General features: G+C 42.5%; 1 pseudogene; it reads right to left on the bottom strand.

The window, feature by feature from the left end:
- Nucleotides 1-24904: 24904 nt before the first annotated feature.
- LOC129516027 (spermine synthase-like) lies at nucleotides 24905-26235 on the bottom strand (annotated as a pseudogene).
- Between the last annotated feature and the right edge of the window lie 350 nt (nucleotides 26236-26585).

Below are 26585 nucleotides of genomic sequence, written 5' to 3'. Positions count from 1 at the left end.
GATGAAAACTGGGATTCTTTTTTTTTTTTTTTAAGATTTATTTATTTACTATAGAGACTAGGGGTGGGGAGCATGAGAAGGGGGAGGGCCAGAGGTAGAGACAGAATCTCAAGCTGACTCCACCTTGAGCGCAAGCCCAACAGGGGGCTCAATCTCACAACCTTGAGCTCATGACCTGAGCCAAAACCAAGAGTCAGATGCTCAACCAACTGAGCTACCCAGGCACCCCAAGAACTGGGATTCTTTTTTTTTTCTTTTCAAAGACTTTATTTTTTTATTTGAGAGAGAGAGACAGAGTGAGCATAAGCAGATAGAGGGGTAGAGGGCAAGAGACAAGCAGACTCCCCACTGAGCAGGGAGCCTGACACAGGGCTTGATCCCAGAATCCCGAGATCATGACCTGAGCCGAAGTTAGACCTTTAACAGACTGAGCCACCCAGGTGCCCAAGACTGGGATTCTTGTTTAAAAAGGAGGGAGGGTGTATGAACAAGAACCAGTAGAAAAAAAGAACAAGCATCTGCTACACTTGAGTTTATCCTCTCTTGAGTGGCAGAGTCAGGTCTAGTACTTACATCTTTGCATTCCATACTGCCTGTTATTATTTACTGCTGATAAAGGGCAACTCACTGAGCTAGGTGCTGTGATAAAATAACACCCAAGAAGGATCCAGAGATTTAGCACGGGACAAAAGGCATACACAAATAGCTAGAGAGGAACATAGTATGTAATACATGCCATCACAGGGAAATAAGTTGGGCCCTGTTCCTGGTAGAAAAACTTCCTGTATGGACATATGGTGCCTCCTTCCTTGGCAGACTTGTACACCACTTTTTGCACTATGTGCCGAGAGTCCTTAGCCCATGGACAGTGAGTTTCACACAAACAGCACGTTGCACAATCTTTCCTTAAAGTTAACATGTAAGATGAACTAATATGGAGAAAATGTAAATCTCTTATGTCCAGGACTCTTACCACACTCTTTAGAAAAACCAAAGGCTTAACAGAGTAGTGTATTATTCAGACTTAAAGTTTTAAATGTGCCCTTGAGCCTCCAGGAAATATTCCTGAAATATTTTCCCCTACAAGGGATAAAGTCTATTGAGAACCCTTCTTCCTTCCTTAGTCCTAAAATAGTTTACTTTTTTTTTTCATCTCTCTGCTCAACACCAAAGAAGGGGTATAATTCTTTTGTTCTGATTTTATTGGATTGTGGTTTTAAAAATACCTAGCCTGTTGCCCAGGGCACAATAGGTCCTCCATAAATGCTGTTAAACCTGGCTCTATAGCTGTAAATGATGATCATCTCAATCTTCCTTTTAAGCAACCCCTGATTTCAAGGACTTCTTAGCACCAAGGAATCCCTTGTGCTATTTAAATGGAAGTTATTCATCTCTTCATTGGGGTCCTTCTCCTGGGCACCTGAAATTAATATCCTTATCAAAGGTTGCAAGCTCAAATAGCAAGAGGGGCCAAGCGGGCAAACACAACAGTAAAGCAGTTTGGGGCAACTCTCCATGAGCAGTCTAATACCAATCTTAACATCGTATTCATTAATTTTTGAGCATTCCCCCCACCCCAAGACATTTGAACACAATTAATGAGAAACTATTAATCTATTGAAAATGTCATGGAGAGACAGGAATGAGCATTTGAATACTAAGAGCAGAAACAACCAAATTCTCCATTTCCCCCAGAAGATCTTCTTCCGTCCCATCTACCTTGCTTTTCTGCTTTCTCTTGCCCACACAGGCTCTATGTGGATAGCTCAGTCTCCAAAATAAAACAAAGACAGAACTTTGCCTTTGTGAGGCACACGTGCCCATCCTTCTTCAAGCAGACTCCACCCAGGAGGAATATAGTGTGGTGACCACTCTGCACATTCGCCATGCTGAAAGCCAGAGACCATGGGGAAGGGACTACAGCCGGCAGGCCGCCCATTGGATGTTTTCTCTTCCTAAGAGCATCGTTTAGATGTGGAGTAAGCCCTTTGAGTATGGGATGGAAGAAGTATTTAAGAGATTCCAGAATGGAAATTCTGACTATCTGCGGGTCTTTTTAGAATTATTTGCCTCAAGACAGTCATAAAACTAGTTCTCCAAAGATCATGAAACATTTGACTGACACAGAGCAGATGCCCTTGCCTCACTCTAGAGGATGCAGTTAACCTCCCAGAGAGGGGCTAAATCTACTGATGGCCTAAGAAGCATTCACTCTATGTGGCCAGATACTGTCCTTTATTGTAAGCCAGGTTATTAGGAGATACCTTTTGGCTAAGAGCATCTACAAATAATGATTAAGTAAGTTTTAAGATCTTTATAAAAGCATCACATTACTGATGAGATAGGAAAGAAATATCAAGCCAAAAGCTACAAGAAAGCAAAAATCCAGAGGGAAGCAGAGCACTCTGAACTACTTTTGTCCTGATAGTATTTGCCAAAATGGTCTGAGACCTGGAGTAGTGGTTTTCACAGACTCATGGGGTGAGAGGGACAGGGTCATCTAAACATAAAGATTTAATGGAAGCCTTCAGATTAAGTGGGACTCTCAACAGTGAAGCCACCTTCCTGTTTTCTCGGGCCCCCAGGGAGTGTGAGGAGATTTAACTGGACCAGAAGGAACAAAAGAGAAAACCAAAATCCACAAGAAGTTGTAATTACAGGTAGTTAACTGCTGTGGATTCAAAAGACTGGAGTGGTCTAAGAAATCTTAAATCCTGAATGAAGTTTAAAGTGATAGCAGACAGAAAAACACCCACACGCCTACAAGAAGCAAATTCAAATTCTCCTCAAAGAAGGGCACCTTCATTTTAGGCCATAGACCATCTCCACAAATAATTTTCTAAGGGCAGTGAGCAGTGTATAATTAAAAATATTTAAAAAAATATTCAAGGGATCCCTGGGTGGCGCAGCGGTTTGGCGCCTGCCTTTGGCCCAGGGCGCAATCCTGGAGACCCGGGATCGAATCCCACATCGGGCTCCCGGTGCATGGAGCCTGCTTCTCCCTCTGCCTGTGTCTCTGCCTCTCTCTCTCTCTCTCTCTCTCTCTGTGACTATCATAAATAAATAAAAATTTTAAAAAAATATTCAAGCACACAGGAAACCAGCAGAAGTAACAAAGAGCTGCAAAAATACCAACGTAGATGTTAGATTACTGAATTAGCAGCTATTAAGCATCCACACTTAGTGTTTAAAATAGAGTTTAGAAATATCTGCATGGTGTGGTGCCTGGGCCGTTCAGCTGGTTAAGCATCTGCCTTTAGCTCAGGTCATGATCTCAGAGTCCTGGGATTGAGCCCTACTTTCCTAGGCTCCCTGCTCAGTGGGGAGTCTGCTTCTCTCTTCCTCTGCCCCTCTACCTACTCATCTCATGCCATATCACTCTTTCTCTGTCTTTCTCTCAAAGAAATAAATAAAGTTTAAAAAAAGAAATATCCACTTTGAAGGGTAAATTATAAAAAGTGTCAGTGGATCTAAAAAATAACTAATTTTAAGTTTTAATCAAAATTAAAAACCCTGGGGGCCAATTAAACACAATTAGAGAAACAGCAAAATAATTTTTTCTAAAGGCAACACAGAATCAAAAGATGAAAAATGGGAAGGAGGGGTTGGGATATATGCAAGAGAGTGTTAAATAGGAATTCTAGAAAGTGGGAGAGAAAAAAGCTAGGCATTATTTATTTATTTACTTGTTTGTTATTTTAGATTTTATTTATTCATGAGAGACACACAGAGAGAGGCAGAGACATAGGCAGAGGGAGAAGCAGACTCCCCGCAAGGAGCACGATGTGGGACTCCATCCCAGGACCCTGGGATCCCGACCTGAGCCAAAGGCAGATGCTCAACCGCTGAGCCACCCAGGCGTCCCAAGCTAGGCAACATTTAAAGTCATAATATCTAAACATTTTCAGAACTGCCAGATACTTCTGCAGAGATTCAGGAAACCCATCAAATCCCAAGCAGGATAAATAAAACATACTGAGGGACATCATAGTGAAGTTGCAGAAAACTAAAGATAAGGAGAAAAATCTTAAAAGCATCCAGAAAAAAAGGAGAGAATAGATTGTTTTTAAAGAAATAGCAGCTCTAGTGACAGCAGATTTTCACCTGCAAACAAGGGAAGCTAGAAAAACAGTGATATAGTTTCAGTGCACTGAGAGATAATAATTTGCCAACCTAGAATTTGTCGATGCAGTGGAGAAAAAAGCCTTTCAAGAGTAAGGACAAAATAAATATTCCAGAGAAATAAAAATGATTAATTCATCGCTAACAAAAGCTCCTAAAGGAAATGCTAAAGGATGTACTTGAGGCAGAATAAATAAATGAATGAAAAAAATGAATGAATGAACGAATGAATGATCCTATATGGAATGTTTGAGATACAAAAAGAGTGAAGAGCAAAGCAAATGACAGAGGTAAATGAACGTTGACAATATAACATTGTAATTCATATTTTTTTGTTGTGTTTAAAGGTTGATTTAAAATATATGAAAAAAACAGTATTAGTAGGTAAAGAGGAATGGAGTTTGAGCATTCTAAGGTTTTCACATTGCCTGGGAGGAGAGTAAAGATATTGATTAACTTAGACTTTGGTGGGTTACGGGTGCAAGTTGGAATTTTTCTAGGGTAACCACCAAAAGAGTAGAAGCAGAGTGCATATAACTTCCAAATTAGTGTGTGTCAGAGAAATGGAATAATGTAAGATTCCCAGTTAAACCAAAAGAAGGACACACAGTATAAGCATCCAAGATTACGCCATCTCCATCTAATTTTGAGATATGTTAAAGACATGAGGGATCCCTGGGTGGCGCAGCGGTTTGGCGCCTGCCTTTGGCCCAGGGCGCGATCCTGGAGACCCGGGATCGAGTCCCACATCGGGCTTCCGGTGCATGGAGCCTGCTTCTCCCTCTGCCTGTGTCTCTGCCTTTCTCTCTCTCTCTCTCTGTGACTATCATAAATAAATAAAAATTAAAAAAAAATTAAAAAAAAAAAGACATGAAAAGCAGAGACTGTCCAACTCAAATGATTCTGCTACAAAGAGTAGAGAGATTCTTGACTCCAGCTGTGCTAACCAGAGTCTCCCACAGGAACCGGAAAACATGAATAGAGATGACAAGTAAATAGGGCTAAAGCACATGGTAGCAGCAGCCAAAAAAAAAAATATATATATATATCCGTGAGCTCTGGCCCCTGACGTCCCTAGAGGAGCCCCCTGGTCCCTGATCCCCTGTCTTTCTCAAGGCCTAGCTAGTCAGCTCTTCCTCACTGTGAGCTCTCCCACATGCCTCTAATTTCTGCCACCAACCCCTTCCCCCACATCTTCCTTTTTTTTTCTTGCCTAATTGGCCTTGGTTTGCTTAGAAACAAAAGAAACTTCACTGATGCCAAGAACCATTGCAGCTCATGCCAGAAGTATCTTCTCTCTGTTACACAAAAATCCAAATGTTTGGCATGGATGGTGAGTTGTCTTCTTAGGAACAACAACCTAAGATGCAGCTGGATTCCTTAACTTATATCAAATATGCAAAACGAGGATCTCCAGGATGTAACCCAAATGGGGTGTGCCTCCCAAGGGGAACCTTGGCTCTTACTTTAGATTCACTTTGAGGCCCTCCTCACCACTATGTCATATCCTCTAAAACACATCTGATACTACAACATATCAATAAGAAGACTGATGTTCTAATGAAGATTCTTTGGAATCTATGAAAGAGAGGTCGCATCCCATACATATCACCAAGCAGAAATTTCATCCATGACCCCATCCATGACCCCATGTTTCCTCTTCCTATCAAAGAGCCCACCTCTGTCAGTTGTTTCTTTTCTCTTCTCTTCTCTATGTTCTCCCACCCAACTTTAAAAGTTCTCTTTGGTATCCTAAGAAAGTCAACCTTTAACCAGTTTGTATACACCATTTGGCAAACAAAAACCCTGGTAGTTAGGGAAACAGCATATCCCTTGGGGTTGGGGATCTTGGTTCTTTTTACCACCTTATCTGACTTCCTTAATGATGGGAGTCCTTCAAGAGTGGGAACTCTGTAGCACTCCTAGCACCTTGAATAACGGCCTGGCAACAATCAACTTTGCATGAAGAGTTGTTGAATGAATTTCATATATTTTTGTGCACCTTTTAGAGCTGAGAAAAGCACAACACATGAAATATGTCCTTGATAAGCGGTCCTTGAGTAGATGATTGCCTCGCCTCTATTTAGCTCTTACTACACTTTCTGATGTTACTAACATAATACAGCATTAAATCAACTTGTCTATTGATTAAACTATGATGCTTTAGTGCTCCATGCTAAGAGTGTGGGCCATTTATTTATTTATTTATTTTGAGTGTGGGCCATTTAGAAGAAAGTTTGAAATTGAGAATAGTAGTCTAAATTTCCATTTCAAAAATGGTGTAAAGATAGATAAGCCAGGGGAAAGTCTTCATTTCTATGGATCAATATCTTTAAAAAGTATTATTGGAGGGGTGACTGGGTGGCTAAGTCAGTTAAGCATCTGTCTTTGGCTTAGGTTATGATCCCGGGGACCTGGGATTGAGCTCCGTGTTGGGCTCCCTGCTCAGCTGGGAGTCTGTTTCTTCCTCTCCCTCTGCCCCTCCCCCTGCTTACGTGGGCGTGCTCTCTCAAATAAATAAAATTTTTTTTAAAAAAAAAGGATTATTGGATTAAAAATAAAATTCAGACTGTGTCTCTACATGACCAGAATATTTAATTTAAATAGAATTACCAGATAATACAAGACACCTGGTTAAATTTGAATTTCAGATAAACTACCAATAACTTTTAGTAGAGATATGTCCTATATATTGCATAGGATATATTTATTCTTAAAAAAATTCATTGTCTTTCTCAAATTTAAATTTAACTGGGCATCTTATATCTTTATTTGCTGGTGACTCCAAATCTATGGAAAAAATATTCAGTTTATTGTTTAGATATTTGATCTGCATGTCATCTGGATAAATTAATCTCCTTTTCATATAGATGTTCTATTATTGGGTAAAGCATTAAAGGCTCACTTTCTCCTGTTCTTACATCTCTTCACACCTTTTCTCCCCTAGCCATAGCATTCAGTTGAAATAAAAGACTTTTTTGTCCCCCGTCCCATTACCACCCCCAGCTCTCAAGGACCTGAGAACCAGAGGTTCTGGGTAATTCAGTTATTAATGACTTTCACTGGAGATGATATTGATAAAAGGGGTTAAAATGACTACTCTGGATATTAAAGATCTCAACGTATGGAAAAGCTCAAAGTGATAAAAATTCCTTCATTCTTAACATACTTTCCAATCTGAATCACACAGCCCAGGCCATAAGGGACCATGCCAGAAAAACCGATCTTAAGGAATATGTCCATAATTCTGCATAATGAATAATGACCAACATGAGCAAAGGAAACAAAGATGCTTTCCATATAGCAAATCCAAAAATGCTAGGATTCAAGGTATAGGGTGTTGGTGAAAGTGGAGGACAGGAGATTGATCAACGTACAGAGGAATGTGTACAACAATAAAAAAGGATAGCTTGATGATATTTTTTTGTTGATTTTTTTTTTAAGATTTTATTTATTTGAGGACAGCCCCGGTGGCGCAGCGGTGTGGCGCCGCCTGCAGCCCGGGTATTATCCTGGAGACCCGGGATCGAGTCCCACATCAGGCTTCCTGCATGGAGCCTGCTTCTCCCTCTGCCTGTGTCTCTACCTCTCTCTCTCTCTGTGTCTCTCATGAATAAATAAATAAAATCTTGAAAAAAGGTTTTATTTATTTGAGAGAGAGAGCGAAAGCACGGAGGCAGAGAGAGAGGGAGAAGCAGATTCCCTGCTGAGCAGGGAGCCCAATGCAGGGGTAAATCCCAGGATTCTGAGACCACGATCTGAGGTGAAGGCAGACACTTAACCGACTGAGCCACCCACACGTGTCCAGGAAAGTTTGATTCTAAAGGCCCTTTAAGGAAGAATCAATTTCCTGCAAGTATATATTCTTTTTTTTTTTTGTATTTTTTATTGGGGCTTGATTTGCCAATATATAGTGTAACACTCATCCCGTCAAGTGCCCCCCTCAGTGCCTGTCACCCAGTCACCTATCCCCCTGCCCACCTCCCCTTCCACTACTCCTGTTCGTTTCCCAGAGTTAGGAGTCTCTCATGTTCCGTCACCCTCTCTGATATTTCCCACTCATTTTCTCTCCTTTCCCTTTTAATCCTTTTCACTATTTTTTATATTCCCTGAATGAATGAAACCATATAATGGTCGTCCTTCTCCGATTGACTTACTTCACTCTGCATAATACCCTCCAGTTCCATCCACATCGAAGCAAATGGTGGGTATTCGTCGTTTCCAATGGCTGAGTAATATTCCATTGTATATATGGACCACAGCTTCTTTATCCATTCATCTTTCGATGGACACCGAGGCTCCTTCCACAGTTTGGCTATTGTGGACATTGCTGCTAGAAACATTGGGGTGCAGGTGTCCTGCCGTTTCACGGCATCTGTGTCCTTGGGGTAAATCCCCAGCAGTGCAATTGCTGAGTCGTAGGGCAGTTCTATTTTTAACTCTTTGAGGAACCTCCACACAGTTTTCCAGAGTGGTTGTACCAGTTCATATTCCCACCAACAGTGCAAGAGGGTTCCTCTTTCTCCACATCCTCTCCAACGTTTGTTGTTTCCTGTGCAAGTATTTATTCTAATTGGAATTAGATTGAGCAAGTGGAACTACTAAAAGTCTTACTTTAATGGATAGGTAAGAATAAGGTACATGGTTAAAATGACAAAGAGCCATAAGTGGTGATTGACTTTTTATGGCACTACTGCATAATTCTTATCAATTAATATAAATATGAACAACATGGGTTTTTATACATTTATAGGACACAAGCTGGCTATAATTCTTGGGCTGCCTGCCTGGCTCATTTTCTAAAAAGGGCTCCAGAACCCAGGAAACAACTCCCAATAGACTGAGTCATCCAATACCCTGGCCATCACTGATTGCTCCAGAGGCAGACACTTCCACCTGGCCTGGACCAATCAGAGTACTTCTCCAAGATTTCTTTCAAACTGAAGCTTGAAACTTAGTTCTCTTTGGAGGTGGAAGCCAGTATGTGAATCTTGAGAGTTCTCAGTGCCATGTGGAGGCATCTTGCCTGCAGCAGGAGAATGGATCCAACATGCAGAGGGAAGTAAAGACATAGAGCACATGTTCTGTTGAATTCAGGTCCTTTGTTATAGTCGGCCCTGAAGCCTGTTGTTTCTTTGCACTGCCCACTGCTGTGCGATCTGCTGTGTGTGTTTACCTAACAATGTCTCCTTTTTGCCTCTATTAACTATGCTCCGGACATTTGTAATAAAAGCATCTTAAATAGCCCAACAGAGTGTGTCAGGAGCTGTGCTGTTGCTAGGGGGCTTGTACCCTGAGGGAACATACAGTTTTTGTGTGTCAACCATAATACAGGGGAGGAAAGTCATAAATGTTACAAGAGTATTCAAGAGCTGTAAGAAAGCAAAGGTAGGAGACAGGAGGGTTTAAGGACAACTTCTTGTCCGAGATGGCTTTTGAGCTTGCCTCTAAGGTCAGATAAGATCGGATCATGTGGCAATGAGGGAGAGAAGTCCCCCAGGACAGGGAAGATAACATGAGCAAAGATTTAGTGTCAGACAAAAGGGGTATGTGTGGAAAACAGCCACGCCTGGCAGGTCAAATCATTAAGCAGCAATAGGGGAAACCTGAAGTTTTGGCTTTTTTTTCTTTTCTTTTTTTAAGATTTTATGTATTTATTCATGAGAGACACACACAGAGAGAGACGGAGACATGGGCAGAGGGAGAAGCAGGCTCCCGGGAGCCAGATGTAGGACTCGCTCCCAGGACCCTGGGATCACGCAGGACATGAGCCAAAGGCAGACAGCTCACTGCTGAGCCACCCAGGGGTCCCGAAACCTGAAGATTTTTAAGCAAGTGAGGAACATGTTCTTTGAAATAATACATCTGACACCGGGCTGGAAAGGGGAAAGGATGGGGTTGTGCAGTTGGGAGCTTATTACAGTGCTCCGAGCTGAAAACAATAAACAGTCTAACGAGGAGAAGGCAGACAGGGAGCGGAAAGACAATGGGAAAACTCCACATCGAATAATCCCAATATTGTCAGTAAAGAAGGACCTCAGGAGAACAGGGAGCAGAAGTGGCAGGGACACCTTGGGAGTGAAACAAAGGCTGCAAGGGGCACCATGGGCATAGGAGAAGGAGTCCAAAGTGAGTGAGACCCTGCCAAGGCCCACTGAAGTCTTCCTTGAGGTTAGATAATGGGAAGGATGTCCAAAACCAGCGACCAGTTGGTGGGCTCGCAGCAGAGAAGTGAAAGTGCAAGTGCAGGTGCGCAGAGTAGGGACCTCTGGAGTTAGTGAAAGGGAAGTACTGCAGGGGAAATCTCAGAGGAATGAAACCAGGGAGCGGCCCCCTCCACCAGTAGATGGCCGGAGCTTGAAAGTGGGCAATCCCACCTGGGCCAGGATGCAAGTAAAGCCAGGAGGACACTCAGGAAACAGAAGGAAAGTGATAGGTTCATTGACTGAGGAGGATCAAGGGGATGTGAGATCCCATAGAGCTGAAAGGAGGGTTTCAGGGCTCTAGAGAGAGCCGGGGCCTGGGGCGGTTCTGTATGATGATCTACTTATGTCCTGATAACATCAAATCAATGCAGATAAAGGTCTCCAGACCTGAGGAAGCTGAGGAACTGTCGGAAGAGGATATCTATGGATGTTTCTAGAAGGAGGAGGAGCAAGAGATGAGGACATGTGAAGATCATGCTAGGCAGTGGGAAACAGGAAGGCTTGGGGAAGGGGAGACAGAATGTTGTGGACTTGCCCAGAGCTCATGAGGGCCTTCGAGGGAAGACAGGGTCAGGAAAAAGAACTGAGGGAGGAGGGAGGAGGAGAGGCACCTCGTGGCCTGCTGGCATGGAATGGCCAAGTGGGAGATGGGAGCTATGTGTTGGAATGCTGTGCCGGGAGAGGACAGTGTCCGCCTGCAGATAAAATCAGTTTTCAGTAAGTGAGGTAATGAAGGGAGCATCCCAAGTAAAGACGAAGGATATGGGACAGTTTATTTCCAAGAGATGACTGGGCTCCCTGGGTGCCTGGAGGAGAGCTCACACCAAGCTGTAGAGAAATAAGAATGCAGAGCAAAGATGAGCATGGTTGAGAATTGTCCACAGTGAGCTGAACAAAGTGAGAGGTAGCTCAAGACTCACATGAATGGCAAGGATGCTGGGAGATCCAGCAAGAGGGATTCTCCCAAAATTCTTTTAAAGATTATTTTCAATAAGTGGGTACATGTGTCCCCTCCCACCCTTGAGACCTATATTTGCTTAGCAAATCAAGCCTCTGAGTATGTGTGTGTGAGAATGCAAGGTAACAAGGGCTTACTGGAGCTTTGCTCTGTTTGAAGATAGAAAGCCCGTGTCCCCCGTTTTGATCAGTGCAGTAGGTGGTGGAGTGTAAAAGATTCCAGAGCAAAGAGATGCTTCCTTGACTCTTACTCAACCGGCTAGGGAGAAAAAAGTAGTGTCAGGTCTGATTAAGAGCTGAAAGTGGAAGCAGAGGTTATCTGAGGAGCACCTTACGAGATAAGCCCCTTTTCCTTTTATGGCTTATTCTTTCCAGAGCCTCATGATCTGAAGATTATTGCTCCTTTTGTCTTCTCCCTGCAGCATGGATGTAAGATAACCCTGCTCCACTCATTTTCAAACCAACATGGCAGGGCTTTAAGGGTGGCCCCAGCGCCAGTTCCCCAGAGGCATGGAGTCCTGTTTGGTAAGGGTAGACTCATAGGACTTGGAGAATTAGGTACTGGTTCCAGAGCTGTGCCAAGAGGGAAGGTGGCCTACTCTTCGGATCCCTCATGGCACTTGTGCCCCGTGTCACTAATGGACCAGCAGCACGGTGCACTGATTAGGATCTGCAGCTCTATCACCCATTGTCTGTGTGATCTTTGGCAAGTTCTTTGACTTCTCAGAGCCTTGCTGTTCTCACCTGGATCACTGGTATGGTGATCAGATACCTCATTTGTGACGATTAATGGACAGGGAGTACCTAATTAGCCTAATACCTGCCACAGAGTTGGGCGAGGTACTAATACTATTGTTGTAGATTCAATAAGCTTCAGTGGGAAACATGAGGAAGGCAGTGTGCATGGTGTCACTCAGTCCCTGAGTAGTATGAAGATAGGGTTATAGACCAGGATCGCCAGGGTTGGGGGAGAGCCCAAGTCTTTGGAGCAGAAGAGGAGCCTTACAAAGCGGAATTGGGGTGGCGGGGTGAGGTGGCTGGGTTACTCTGTGTTTCTCTAACAAAGTCTCCTGGGGCCTTGCTACTGAAAGTGTTGTCTGGACTACAGTGCTGGCATTCCCTAGAATCCAGGCAGAAATGCTGGCTCTCAGGCACATATACCCCAACCGAGCCACCAGAATCAGAACCTGGATTTTTAACGAGATGTTCAGGTAATTTGAACATCTTGCTATGGGTGTTGGACTTGGAGAAGCCCTGCTGCTGGGAGCTGGGGAGTTCTACTGACTCGATTTACTTAACCAGCACAACCTCGGGTTGCTTCTGGGGAGTGACTGAAAGGAGGTGATGGTCAAGGAAGAAACCTCTGGGCTGGCCTCCCCTTGCCGGGAAGGCCACCAATATGAAAAAAGAGTAGGGCAGACCTTTCTGAACACTCAGCAGTGCCTTGTGACCTGAGCCCTCAGGAAAGCAGTTGAAACGCTTTAGGGAAGCAAATTAACGTAGTTGCCAGGAGCAAAGCATCATAACCTAAGTCAGCCCCATACAGGCTGGGTTTGCAAAATGCCTAGGCTGTCCTTGAAAATGAGTGTATGAGTGTGTGCATGTGTGTGTGTGTGCGCACAATCGTCTCCCATAAAATGCATGGTCAGGAAAAATGTCTGCTTTCTTTCATAAACAGAACCACTGTGCCCACATTCAAGGGAACAGTATGTTGTTAAGACCTCTTCTGAGGGTACAAAGCCCTCTGTCCAAAGATAGGGAAGGCGTTTTTTCCTTTCCTGGGAAATAGGACTGGTCTCCGGATCCAGCTCTCCCTTCACTGCACCCCGTCCCCAACAGCTTTTCTTTCTGTTGTTCTTTTTCAACAGAGAACAGAAGTTTCCAGTTGACAGAGTCCATGCTCAGCCCCTTGGTGGTACATTGCACAAGTGGCACAGGCCTCTGGCTGCCCCTGGAAAGAAACAGGGCAGGGGACATGGAAATGTTCCAGCAGCAGCCCCAGCCTCTGTCCTCCCAATGCCCCTGTAGGCGGCGTGGCCTTGTCTGGGGACCCACTGGAGGGATGAGGCACATTGGTCCTGGACCCTGAACCTGGGGGGGCCCTGAGCCTGGGGGCCCCCTGAGCCGGTGGGGGGCCCTAAGCCTGGGGCCCCCTGAGCCTGGGGGGCAGCCCTTCCTGATGAGGGCCCTGCGCCTGGGGTGGGCCCTGTGCGGCTGGCCCCTCTGTCCACATCAGCACTCCTCTGGAATCTGCCCCTTGTTAATCAGGAATGTTCTTCAGATAAGGAACTGAGCAGAGCGCAGGCCCTCAATCAGTCATCCCAGGCCAGCCTGGATCTTTATCTCGAGGAGCAAGGGCAGGCCTGCTCCTCAGACCCCTTGGCGGCCTGAAACCAGTGAAACCCGAAAACCCAGAGGACCTGGAACTCAGAGGGAACTGCAGAGGAACGTGGCCACAGTGCTTTCTCCCGGATACCTCTGACCTGGAGCTGCAAACACTTATTTCCCCGCCGAGCTCCTCCGAGGAGATTGACCCCAGGGACGCAGATTACTTAACAGCTATATTTACCAAGTCATGGAAGGGAGCCGGTACCAGCCAACTAGCCTTCCTGCAGCGCAGTTCCTTCATCTACTCCCTTGGCTTCCCTCCTGCTCCTTCCTGGCCCTGACGTTTAACCCTTTCGTAGCTGGAGGAGTCCCCCGCTGGCCTCAGATCCCCAGGCAGACAGAAGGTGAGGGGGATGCCACCCAAGTGCCCAGATCCCCCCGCATCCCTCTTGGCAGCCCAAAATTCTGCTTTACAAACTTCTCTCTTGCAGCCTGACCATTCTTTGTCCTCCAGTGTTTCCTAATAAAATGATGCAAGTACCCTTGGGAAGGGAAATGACTCCAGCTTTTCTTTTATGGGCTGGCAGACTGAAGAATGGGCACATGTCATGGCTGTGGAGGAGAGAAGGCTGGCTGCAGGCTGGAGGAGATGACTTCTAGCCAAACCGAGGAGATTGGTGACTTCCCTAAGTCCACTCAAGTGGAGCAGAAGGAATGAAAAAGGGGGCACAAACCTACAAGGACCAAGATAGAGACGATAGAAGGATAGAGAACACAGAGAGTCCCTGACTTTGCCTGAGCTGTGCAGTAAGGGTCACTATCGATCATGGAAACCCTGACTATCTGTTTAATCAAAATCTGCACCAGGGAGGAGGGGGCGCCTATGGGCCCCGGATCCCCATCTTCCATCCTGGAGAGGCGACAGTCAACTCTAGAATGGAAACATGGAGAAATTGCTGAGCAGGTTTCATTTTTAGGGCAAAGTCAGGGTGGCTCAGTGGTTGAGCATCTGCCTTTGGCTCAGGTCACGATCCTGGGGTCCTGGGATCAAGTTCTGCATCAGACTCCAGAGGGAGCCTGCTTCTCCCTCTGCCTCTGTGTCTGTGTCTCTCATTAATAAATAAATAAAATCTTAAAAAAAAAAAGGCAAAGTAAGTCCCGGGGGGGAAAAACACACAACAAAAACAACTGAAAAGTGGAGGATGAGAAGCCAAAGGAAATGAGGGCTCTTTCTTTTCTTTCAAATTCTAGCAGTGTTTAGTTTTTTAGACTATGTGATGCACGTGTCTTGTTTTCATGAAAAAAAAAGTCAAAATGTAAAAAACGTGAGAGAAAAGAGATGGGGTGGAAGAGGATGCTTGGGATTTCAGGTTGCTCCCCAGGGCTGGCTCCGAGGGGTGCTCGAAACCCTGAGCCACACAGAGACTCAGTCCACACCCTGGTGAGAGCAGGCCAGGAAGTCCCACCGGTGCTTTTCCAGAGAATCGGTGCTTTTCCAGAGAATCATGACTGAGAAGATGGAATTCTCCTCTGCGCTTGTTTGGCTTGAAAGGGGGCACCCCTGGGGTGAATCCGTGGGGCTGGGAGCTGCAGGTCTGCGGGGCAGATGAGGCGGAGAGAGGGCTGGCAAAAGGCCAGTGCCAGCTGAAGAATTTGCATCTTCCTTTCTTCCCAGGGATTTCTGTTTTCCAGGTTCTCTGAAGCCACTTCTGCAGGCCCACCTGTCTTCCAGGGTGCTCCCCCCGCCCCCCGGGGACTGCATTTGGGGGCTCAGGGGTACTAGCAGCAGGCACTGCAGGGTGGGAAGGACCAAGCCAGCTCTGAGCCTCAGCGAGCCCCCCACAGGGCCCTTTGCTGGGATATTTGGAGATCTCCGCCTGAGTGAGTGAGCAGGTGAGCAGGGCATTGACTCTGCAAACCCAGCTCCCTGCTTTGGCCTGCACACTGCTTCTTGTTAAAGCCAGGAAGCGCAGGAAAACCCAAAACCTGGCTGCTGGGATGCCCAGACTAAAACTCAGAAGCCCCCACCCCTCAACCTTGGACCCACTGGCAGGTGGAATGGGAGGCAAACAGGTTGCAACACTGTGTATGGGCAGGCCTTGCAAAATGTACAAATGAGAAGAAAATGAGATAGTATAAAGTACTTAGCGAAGCCCCCCAAAGAGCACTGTAGAAAACATTAGTTATGGTGATGACAATAATAATTAGCACCTCCTGTGGCAGGAAATGTGCTAGAAACTGTGAACCTTTTACATTGAATTCTCCTACCACAATACACGCTTTTCATCTTTTAATTAATTTTTAAAAGCCTAATAAGTCCATTGTTTGATTATAAACAAATCCCCAGATTCCAGAGCTTTCAGCTTTGTGACGCATGAGAAATGAAACATGAAACAGCCAACATTGCCCAGACAAGCTGAGAGGAGAGTTACAAACCTTCTCCAACTGGCTCTTTGTCCTACAGCTAACTAGATATTGTGGCTGCTGATCCTTTAAGATAATATAATATCCTACTGAACGAACCTGTCACATTTTTTTTAATCATTCCCTAAATGCTGAATCTTTAGATTGTTTCTTTTTTAAAATTTATTTAGATTGTTTCTTACTTTTTAGATGATTTAGGATGCTGGATGAACATTTTTGTTCAAAAATTTTTTCTATATTTGAGATTATTTCCTATGTTGCAGTCACTATGGGAAAATATTAAAGGGCAGTAAAGATTGTAAAAGACTCTCTTTTAAAAAAAATTTTATTTATTTACTCATGAGGGACAGAGAGAGAGAGAGAGGCAGAGACACAGGCAGAGGGAGAAGCAGGCTCCATGTAGGTAACCCAATGTGGGACTTGATCCTGGGTCTCCAGGATCAGGCCCTGGGCTGAAGGCAGCACTAAACTACTGAGCCATCCGGGCTGCCCTGTAAAAGACTCTTGAGTTTATTCCTATGAGTTGTACTAATTTATAGTCTTACCGAGAGTATTCCACTTTATTGAACTTTTGCTACATCAAATACTATCACTTTAAAAGTAATTATTCGAAAAAGAAAATGGCCTTTTCCCTTTAACTTATATTTCTTAAATTACTAGTGAGATTGGACATTTTCTTAAATGCCTGTTAATTTGTTGTGAATTTTCTGTTTATATCCTTAAAGTAATTGTGCCTACTTGGGACCCAATATGATAAATATGAATATTGATTATCCTGATCCTAAAACCTTGTACTTTTAATTAGCTGGAGTTTTTGCCATTTTTTTCATTCAGGAAAAAGTGGTAAATTGTAGAGTAAAATCTATTGACATGGATGAGCTGACAAACATGATGCTGAGGCAATGCAGAAACCAGATGCAGAAGAACACATCGGTATGTTTCCTTACAAGCCTCTAGAACAGAAAGAACTAATCTCTGGCAATGGAGTTCCTAGTAGTAAGTCCTTAACAGGCACATTGGTTGGGAGGGAACAGGAGATAGCATTTTAGGAACGTGAACGTATTCTATGTTTTGATCTGTGCAATAGAGATATATATTATCATATATGATATCTATTGTATCATATATCTATATGATATATATGATATCTACACTTATCTACTTAATTCCTCTAAGATTAATACAATTTACTATGTCTCCATTCTCTATCTCATATATATATACATACATGCATACACTTTCCCCCCATAAATTTGCTCCTAGAATTTGCATGAACCAGCATGCCTGGGTTGCTCAGTTGGTTAAGCATCTGACTTTAGCTCAAGTCATGATCTCAGGGTCCTGGGATCCAGCCCCGTGTTAGGCTCCCAGCTCAGCCGAGAGCCTGCTTCTCCTTCTCCCTGCCCCCACCCCACTCGTTTTCTCTCTCTCTCTCTCTCAAATAAATAAACAAAAATCTTTAAAAGAAAAAAAAAAGAACTTCCATGAACCATCCTAGGGTCAGAGCTCTAAGCATCCTGAAGTTGCTGAGGGGCTTGGTAGTTCCACTGGAGAATTTAAGAAAGAGGCAGCAGACAGGCTCTTGGGGTTCTCCCCCTTGTGAGAAACTAAGAGCAACACAGAAGAGAAACTTCTGTAAACACAGAAGAGAAAAAAGCTAGATTTTTCACAAATCTATTATTTGTGAAACAGTTCCAAAATATAATAAGGTCTACTGGTCTACTAGATTCCAGTGATCACAGACCTCAGACAACATAGATCAAGGTCTGGAGAGAATGTGATATCAGAGAATACTAGAAACGGCTAGGAAGAGAGTTGGGAGCCAGGCTGTGCTGACGTGTTGAGGGTGTGTGTGTTTGGGCATCTAGGGTGGGGGTTTATCTATGGAAAATCTCCAGTTGGTCTTCAAGGATCCCTCTGGAAAGGATGTAGGCAAGACTCAGACACTCCTCCAGGACACAGGAATGACTGTTTAGAATAACAACCCCTCAACTCTGCAAGATCCTCCATTAGAAGAAAAGATGTACTTTGCTGGATTTAGGCAGGAAAAGTAATATAAATACTGCATGTGGGTGGGCAGCCCGGGTGGCTCAGCGGTTTAGCGCCACCTTCAGCCTCCAGGCGTGATCCTGGAGACCCGGGATAGAGTCCCAAGTCAGGCTTCCTGCATGGAGCCTGTTCTCCCTCTGCTTGTGTCTCTGCCTCTCTCTCTCTCTCTCTCTCTCTCTCTCTCTCTCTCTTTCTGTCTCTCTCTCTGTCTCTTTCTCTCTCTGTCTCTCATGAATAAATAAATAAATAAAATCTTTAACAACAACAACAAAAATACTGTATGGGTTTTCATTGATAAATATTGAAATCGAGGTTAACCTTACATAGATATTCAGAAGATGCTTTCCTGAAAGCATTTGGATTACCAAAATCCGGGTCTATGCTTCTTCAGCCATTAGCAGAGTAGTCCTGAGCAGCTGCTTCTCACGTGGGCCTTCCCATCTTCATGTGTAAAATGACTGGACCACATATCTCTCAGATTTTCTCCATCCCTTGCCATTCTATGATTTTATGCAACACATTCCTGATGAGTATACAAATACTTAGATATAATGGGTACTGACTTTTTGTCCCTGCGTTGGGGTGTATTTTATAACTGTAATCCAAGTTGTTCTAAAAGTTCAATGTGGTGAAGGCAGGAGCAAAATAGTCTTGGCTCCCAATGACATATTTTTCTGGTAGTCTCCAGTTTAACTTTTTCTTTAAAAAGAAAAGCGAGAGGGGAAATTGCAGTTCTTAGTTTTGATGAAAACTCTAGATCCACTCCATAAATAAAAGCTAACATTCACATACTCCACGTTTTTGCCTAAAATTTCAGCAATTCATTGATTCCTAGAGGTCTGTCCATGGAACCAGGTTAAAAAAAAACCCTTGGACCTGGTGACAGGTGTTGGAATTTATTAATCTCGGATTCTATTTACATCAGTTCCTGCTCTGTGTATCAATTAGAGGTCAGAAAATAATACTAAGTTTCAAGACACATACTGTCAGATGAGTCTTTAGAGAGATTATTTATTTATTTATTTATTTGAGCCGGGGAGAGAGAGATAGAGAAAGAGAGGCAGAGGGAGAAGCAGGCTCCATGCAGGGAGCCTGTGGGACTCCATCCCGGGTCTCCAGGATCACGCCCTAGGCTGAAGGAGGCACTAAACCGCTGAGCCACCTGGGCTGCCCTAGAGATATTATTTTATATACACAAATTAAACACGCTGGCTGGAGGACAAATTACTATATTGTTCCTTGGCAGTATGAGAATAAGAAGCAAAATCCTTAAAAATCTTTAAAATTTTTAACATTCTTTTAAGGCTTTTTTTTTTCCAATTTATTTATTTGACAGAGCACATGCTGGGGGAGCAGCAGGCAGAGGGAGAGGGAAAAGCACGCTCCTTACTGAGCAGGGATCCTGATATGTGGCTCCATTCCAGGACCCTGGGATCATGACCTGAGCTGAAGGCAGATGCTTAACTGACTGAGCCACCTAGGTGCCCCAGTTTTTGACATTTGAATGCAGAGCAAAAGGGACCCTCGTGCACTGTTGGTAGGAATGCAAACTGGTGCAGTCACTATGGAAAATAGTATGGAAGTTCCTCAAAAAATTAAAAATAGAACTACTTTAGTATCCAGTAATTCCACCACTGGGTATTTACCTAAAGAATACAGAAATATGAATTCAAAAAGATGTATGCACCCCTATGTTTACTGCACATTATTTACAATAGCCAAATTATGGAAGCAGCTGAAGTGTCCATCAATGGATGAAGATGTGGTATATAAATACACAATAGAATATTAGCCATAAGAAAGAATGAAATCTTGCCATTTGCAACAACATGGATGGATCCAGAGAGCAGGATGCTAAGTGAAATAAGTCAGTTGGAGAAGGACAAATACCACATGACTTCACTCATATGTGGAATTTAAGAAATAAAACAGAAAAAAAGAGACAAACAAAAAAATCAAACTGTTAACTATAGAGAGCAAACTGATAGTTACCAGAGGGGTGGTGGGTGGGTGAAATAGGTGAAGGGGATTAAGAGTACATTTCTCTTGATGAGCACTGAGTAATGTAGAGAATTGCTGAATCACTATATTGTACACCTGAAACTAATATGACACTGTATGTTAACTCTACTGGACATTTGTCCCAATATTCCTTTCCTGGGAAATTTACCCTAAAGGTAAATGCTTACAGATGTGGCCAATGGTTTATCTACAAATGGTTTTATTCTTTAAAATCTTGAAAAATTGGAAGTAATATATATGTGTAAAAACAATAGAGTAGTTAATGAAATTATGAAGTCTTCATTGACAGAGTATAATGCTGCGATGAAAAGTCATACCAAACGCTTTCAAACTCTTCCCTTTGGGGTCCCTTTAGAAGATGACTGTGGGAGAAGGGGCAGAAGTAGAAGAACTAGAGAACTTGCAGACAAAGCTCTGACCTCCATAAACCTGTGTTCATCAGATAAGCTTCACTGTCCTGTACTTCAAATATTGTAAGTTTGTGTAAGATTTTATTAGAAAAAAAAGAAAGGATTTTGTAGTTTAAAAAAGATATTAAAAATACAAAGTAATAGAATATTTCATGATGTGGGAGAATGATACACTGATAAATGAAAAAGTAGGTCTTTTTTTTTTTTAAAGATTTTATTTATTTATTCATGAGAGACACACAGAGAGAGAGAGGCAGAGATATAGGCAGAGGGAGAAGCAGGCTCATCATAGGGAGCCTGGTGTTGAACTTGATCCCGGGACCCCAGGACCATGACCTGAGCCAAACGCAGACTCTCAACCACGGAGCCAACCAGGTGCCCCCCAAAGGCAGGTCTTTAAACAGCGGTATGAAATTCTAACAAACTGAATTCAGCAGCATATTTAAAGAATCATGCACTATGACCAAATGCAATCTATCCCTGGAATTCATGGATGGTTAACATATGAAAATCAACCATTGTTATATGATACATTAAGAGAATGAAGGGAAAAAACACCACATGATCATCTCAATTGATGGAAAAAAATTGACAAAATTCAATACTTTTTCATGATTAAAAAAAAAAAAAACCCACAAACTAGGAATAAAAAAGAACTTCCTCAACATACTAAAGGCTATGTATGGAAATTCCACAGCTAACATCATACTTAATGGTGAAAGACTGAAAGCTTTTCTCTTAACATCAGGAATAAGCCCACTTTTATCACTTCTATTTAACATATGACTAGAAGTTCTAGTCAGAGCAATTAGGTAAGAAAAAGGAGGAAAAATGTATTTGAATTGGAAAGAAGCCAAATTATCTGTGATTACAGATGACATCATCTTACATGTAGGAAACCAGAAAGATTCTACAACAACAATAGCAAAAACCCCTTGAGAGCTGTTAGACAAATTTAGCAGAATTGCAAGATGTAATTTCAACATAAAAATCAGCTGCATTTCTACATAATAGCAATGAGCAATCTGAAAAGGAAGTTAAGAAAACAATTCCATTTACAATAGTATCAAAAAGAATAAAATAGGAAAAAATTTAAACAAGGAGCTGAACAAATTGTATGCTGAACACTGTAAAACACTGCTGAAAGAAATTAAAGAAGACATAAATAAATAGAAAGACATCCATTAGTCGTGGTTTGGAAGACTTAATATCATTAAGATAACAATACTACCCAAAGAAATCTACACATTCAATGTAATCCCTATCAAAATCACAATGATACGTTTCTGGAAGTAGAAAAATCCATTCTAATATTCACACGGAATCTCTACTCCCTGAGTAGCCAGAACACTAAGGTGGAAGATTCACACTCAAAACTTACTGTAAAGCTACAATAGTGAAAATTGTGTGGTATTGGCATATGACAGACATATAGACAATGGAATAGAGATCCAGGAATAAGCCCTCATATCTATGGTTAACTGATTTCCCCCAAGACCATTAAATAGGAAAGGATAGTCATTTCAGCAAATAGTGTTGGAAAACTGGCTATTCACAGGCAAAAGAATGACACTGGGGAAGCCTGGGTGGCTCAGCGGTTGATCACCTGCCTTCAGCCCAGGGCATGATCCTGGAGTCCCTGGATGGAGTCCCACATTAGGCTCCCTGCATGGAGCCTGCTTCTCCTTCTGCCTAGGTCTCTGCCTCTCTCTCTCTCCCTCCCTCTCTCTCTCTGTGTCTCTCATAAATAAATAAATAAAATCTTAAAAAAAAAAAAAGAATAACATTAGACTGTACCTTATACTGCATACAAAAATTAACTCAAAATGGATCAGACTTAAAAATAAGAGCTAAACTATAAAACCCTTAGAAGAAAATGTAGGGGAAAATCTTCATGACATTGTATTTGGCAGTGGTTTCTTGAATACAATACCAAAAGCTCAGGCAGCAAAGAAAAAAATAGATAATTGGAGTTCATTAAAATTGAAACCTTTTGTGTATCAAAGAACACTATCGACAGAATGGAAAAACAACCAAAAGAGTGGAAGAAAATTTTTGCAAATAATATATCCAACAAAGTTTAATGTCTAGAATATACAAAAACTCCTACAGCTCAACAACAACAAAAAACCCTAATAATTCAAAAATGGGCAGAGGGCTTGAATAGATATTTCTCCAAAGAAGATACACAATTAACACAGGAAAAGATACTAAATACCATTAGTCATGAAGGAAACACAAATCAAGATAATACTTTACACCCATTAGGATGGCTATTATCGTAAAAAAAAAAATGGAAAATGACAAGTGTTTATAAGGATGTGGAGAAATTAGAGCCCTTGTTTATTGCTGGTGGGAATGTAAAATGGTGCAGCTACCATGGAAAACAGTCGAGTGGTTCCTCAAAATATTAAAAATAGAACTGTCAGATGATCCATCAATTCTATTCCTAGGCATATACCCCAAAAAGTTGAAAACGGACTCAAACAGATACCTGTAAATTAGCATTATTCACATTAGCCAAAAGGTAGAAGCAATGCAAGAGTCCATTTACAAATGAATAGGTAAACAAAATGTGGTGTATCTACAAAATGAGGAATAATATTCAGCATTAAAAAGGAATAAAATTCTGACACATGCTATAACATGGCTGGACTTTGAATACATTATGCTAGTGAAGTAAGCCATACAGAAAAGGACAAATCTTGTATGATTCTACCCATAGGGATGCCTAAAATAGGCAAGTTCATAGAGATAGCAAGTAGAATATATGCTACTAGGGTCTGGCGTGATAGGGGAAGGAGAAGTTAATGTTTAATAGTTAGGGTTTCTGGGGGCACCTGGGTGACTCAGTGGTTGAGCATCTGCCTTTGCTCAGATAGTGATCCCAGGATCCTGGGACCGAGTCCCGCATCAGGCTCCACAAAGGGAGACTGCTTCTCCCTCTGCCTGTGTCTCAGCCTCTCTCTCTGTGTTTCTCACGAATAAATAAATAAAATCTTTTTTTTTAGTAATATTTATTTATTTAAAAAAAATTTTTTTTAAATTTATGATAGTCACACAGAGAGAGAGAGAGAGAGGCAGAGACACAGGCAGAGGGAGAAGCAGGCTCCATGCACCGGGAGCCCGACGTGGGATTCGATCCTGGGTCTCCAGGATCGCGCCCTGGGCCAAAGGCAGGCGCCAAACCGCTGCACCACCCAGGGATCCCAATAAAATCTTAAAAAAAAAAAAAAAGAGTTAAGGTTTCTGGGTGCACCTGGCTAGCTCAGTAAGGAGAGCATGCAACTTTTGGTCTTAGGGTTGTGGGTTCAAGCACTGTGTTGGGTGTAAATGCTTAAAAATGAAATCTTAAAAAAAAAAAAAAAAAGAGGGAGGAGTGCCCAGGTGGTACAGTTGGTTAAATGTTGGACTCTTGGTTTCCGCTCAGGGCATGATCTCAGGGTTGTGAGATTGAGCCCCACGTTGGGTTCTGTGCTCAGCGCCGTCTGCTTTTGGGTTCTCTCATTTCTCCCTACCCTTCTGGCTCATGCTTTCTTTCTCTCTCTCTCTAAAATAATTTTTTTTTTAAAGAGGGTTTCTGTTTGGGATGATGAAAAAGTTCTGGAAATAGATAGTGGTAATGGTTGTACAACATTATGAATGGATTTAATGCCACTTAATTATATACTTAAACATGGTTAAAATGGTAAAGTTCATGTTATATATATTTTTTACCACAATAAAAAATGTTAAAAAACAGCATTGTGTAAAATAATGCTAAGTTTAAAAATTAATATGTGTGGAGAAAAGACTGGGACAACTTAATGCGTCAAATTATTAATAATAATTTTCTTTGGAGGTGAGACTATAATAATTTTTATTTTGTTTTTTGCATTATTTCCCTACTGGATCTCAACAAGCTCTTTTTTTTTCTCATTTATAATTTTAATTGAAGCATTGCTATTCATTTTTTCTTAACTCTTTCTTATGAGCACCAAATTTTAATATCTAGGTCAATTTTTTGGGGAAAGAAACACCATCAAATAACTTCCTTCCAGAATAAAACAATGATGTTCATTCCTCCAAACAACCGAATTTGAAGTCTACTGAAACAAAACAAAAACACCCCCCCACACACACACACAGTAAAGTAACAAAAATCACATTTTAGGAGTTAGTGCATTTAACAGCCTTCGCTGTGCTGTCTAATCATCCTTCAGCTGACTTTCAAAAAAATTAACACCCTGGCGCATCAAAATACACATTTTCCATTTGCTTTGTTTAAATTAAAAATAATAATTAAAAAAAAGAAAACTTGAAGGAATTCACAATCAATTGCCTCTTTTTTTTTTTTTTTTTTTTTTTTGCCTGACTCATTTCAATGTCATGTACAGCAAATGAAGGTCAGGAAGGCTATTTGCAGCACACATGATTAGGAGAGAATTGGTCTTCAGGGTTTAGCTTTCTTCCAAACAGTGTAAAATACCCACAATTCCAAGTATGAGGGAACACAGACGATCTCCTTTGAGAATTCCACAGGACAATACAGGTGCCCAAGCTCTTCTTCATAGAGCGACAAGGCTTCCGTCAAATTCACACAGTTACCCTGTGTAAAATATTTCCCATCCTGTTTCAGTACTTTCATTGAGAGGTCAAGAATCAGTCTGAGAAACTCCCATGTGGAATCTTCTTCTGGAGACGTGGAGATGGGAACAGCTGTCAAATCATTAATCACATAATCAAACTCTCTCCCTTCTTTGGCGTATCTCTTCAATACAGTCTTCTATTAGAATCTGATAGCAGGGGTGCCTGGGTGGCTCAGTTGCTTAAGCGTCTGCCTTTGGCTCAGGTCATGATCCCAGGATCCTGGGATTGAGCCCTGCATCAGGCTCCCTGCTCTGGGGGGGGGGGGGGGGGGAGCCTGCTTCTCTCTCCTCTGCCTTTGCTTGCTTGCTCACTCTGTCAAATAAATAAATAAAATCTTAAAAAAAAATAACCTGATAGCAGTCTCCTTTAAGATTGTCTAAGACGTCGCCACATGTTTTCCGCATGTATTTCTTACATCCGTCAATCACCATGTGGTCGATCTCCACCATAGTGACCATCTTTGGTTTCAGTTTGACTGTTTCACATAATATGCCCCCATCTCCACCCCCGAGAATCAGTACATCTTTGCCACCTTAGTCTTCTTTTCCACTGCCCATGATGGCCTGGGTATACGCCAAATCACTCTCCACCAGATTAACATCCCCACTAAGGATGAGAATATTTCCAAACTGCTTTGAGTGTAGAATTTTAATGTTCTGATAAGGTGAATCTTCATCATACACCACTTCATCTATGTCATACTCAACCAGGCGACCATCAGCAGTGGGCCAGATCTGTCGATGGCCCCTCCTCCAACTATGGGTGGTAATTGCTTCACCGGCCCAGTACTGTCCTGACTCAATTCTTTCTTCTACTTTGTTCAAAAGACTGTCAACTTCTTGGCCTTGCAAATCACCATCATAACTCTGAAGATCCAGCAACACCAATCCATGTGGGTAAATTCTCAAATTGGCAAAGCTGCCATTTTTGTTTATGTAGGTCGCTAGATAACCATGGTCTTGCCAGGTGTGCACCAACTCCGTCATCCCTTGCTCCTGGAAAATGGACCGGAGGCCTTTTAGAATGGTCTCGCCCTCAGCTCTGGTGCCCAGCTCCAAGTCGAGCGTGCTGTGCGGTGCTGCTGCCATAGCGAGGCGAGGCCCTGGGCCATGCCTGGAGCAGGCGGCCGCGGGGAGTGCGGCACCTCAACAAGCTGTTATAGCTTGTTGGTCACAATTTTTAAAATTATGAAACAGTTCCTGTATTCCTGTATCCAAAAGAATATATTATATATGTGAATGTATACAGATTAATTTTAAAATAAGATAATTAAAATATGAGATAATATAATTTCACTTATTGCTATGATGGAACCAGAGTTCAGATTTGCCATCCTACCTTAACCACTTAAAACCATGGGAGAAGATATATGGAAAAAAAACAAACCAGTTTTTGGGCATTGGAATACAGTGCCTTGACAGTGATCTTTGAGAGAATG

The sequence above is a fragment of the Nyctereutes procyonoides genome, unplaced genomic scaffold (assembly GCF_905146905.1).
Source record: "Nyctereutes procyonoides isolate TBG_1078 unplaced genomic scaffold, NYPRO_anot_genome, whole genome shotgun sequence".
Taxonomy (NCBI): domain Eukaryota; kingdom Metazoa; phylum Chordata; class Mammalia; order Carnivora; family Canidae; genus Nyctereutes; species Nyctereutes procyonoides.
This window is presented reverse-complemented; position numbering and strand designations above follow the sequence as displayed.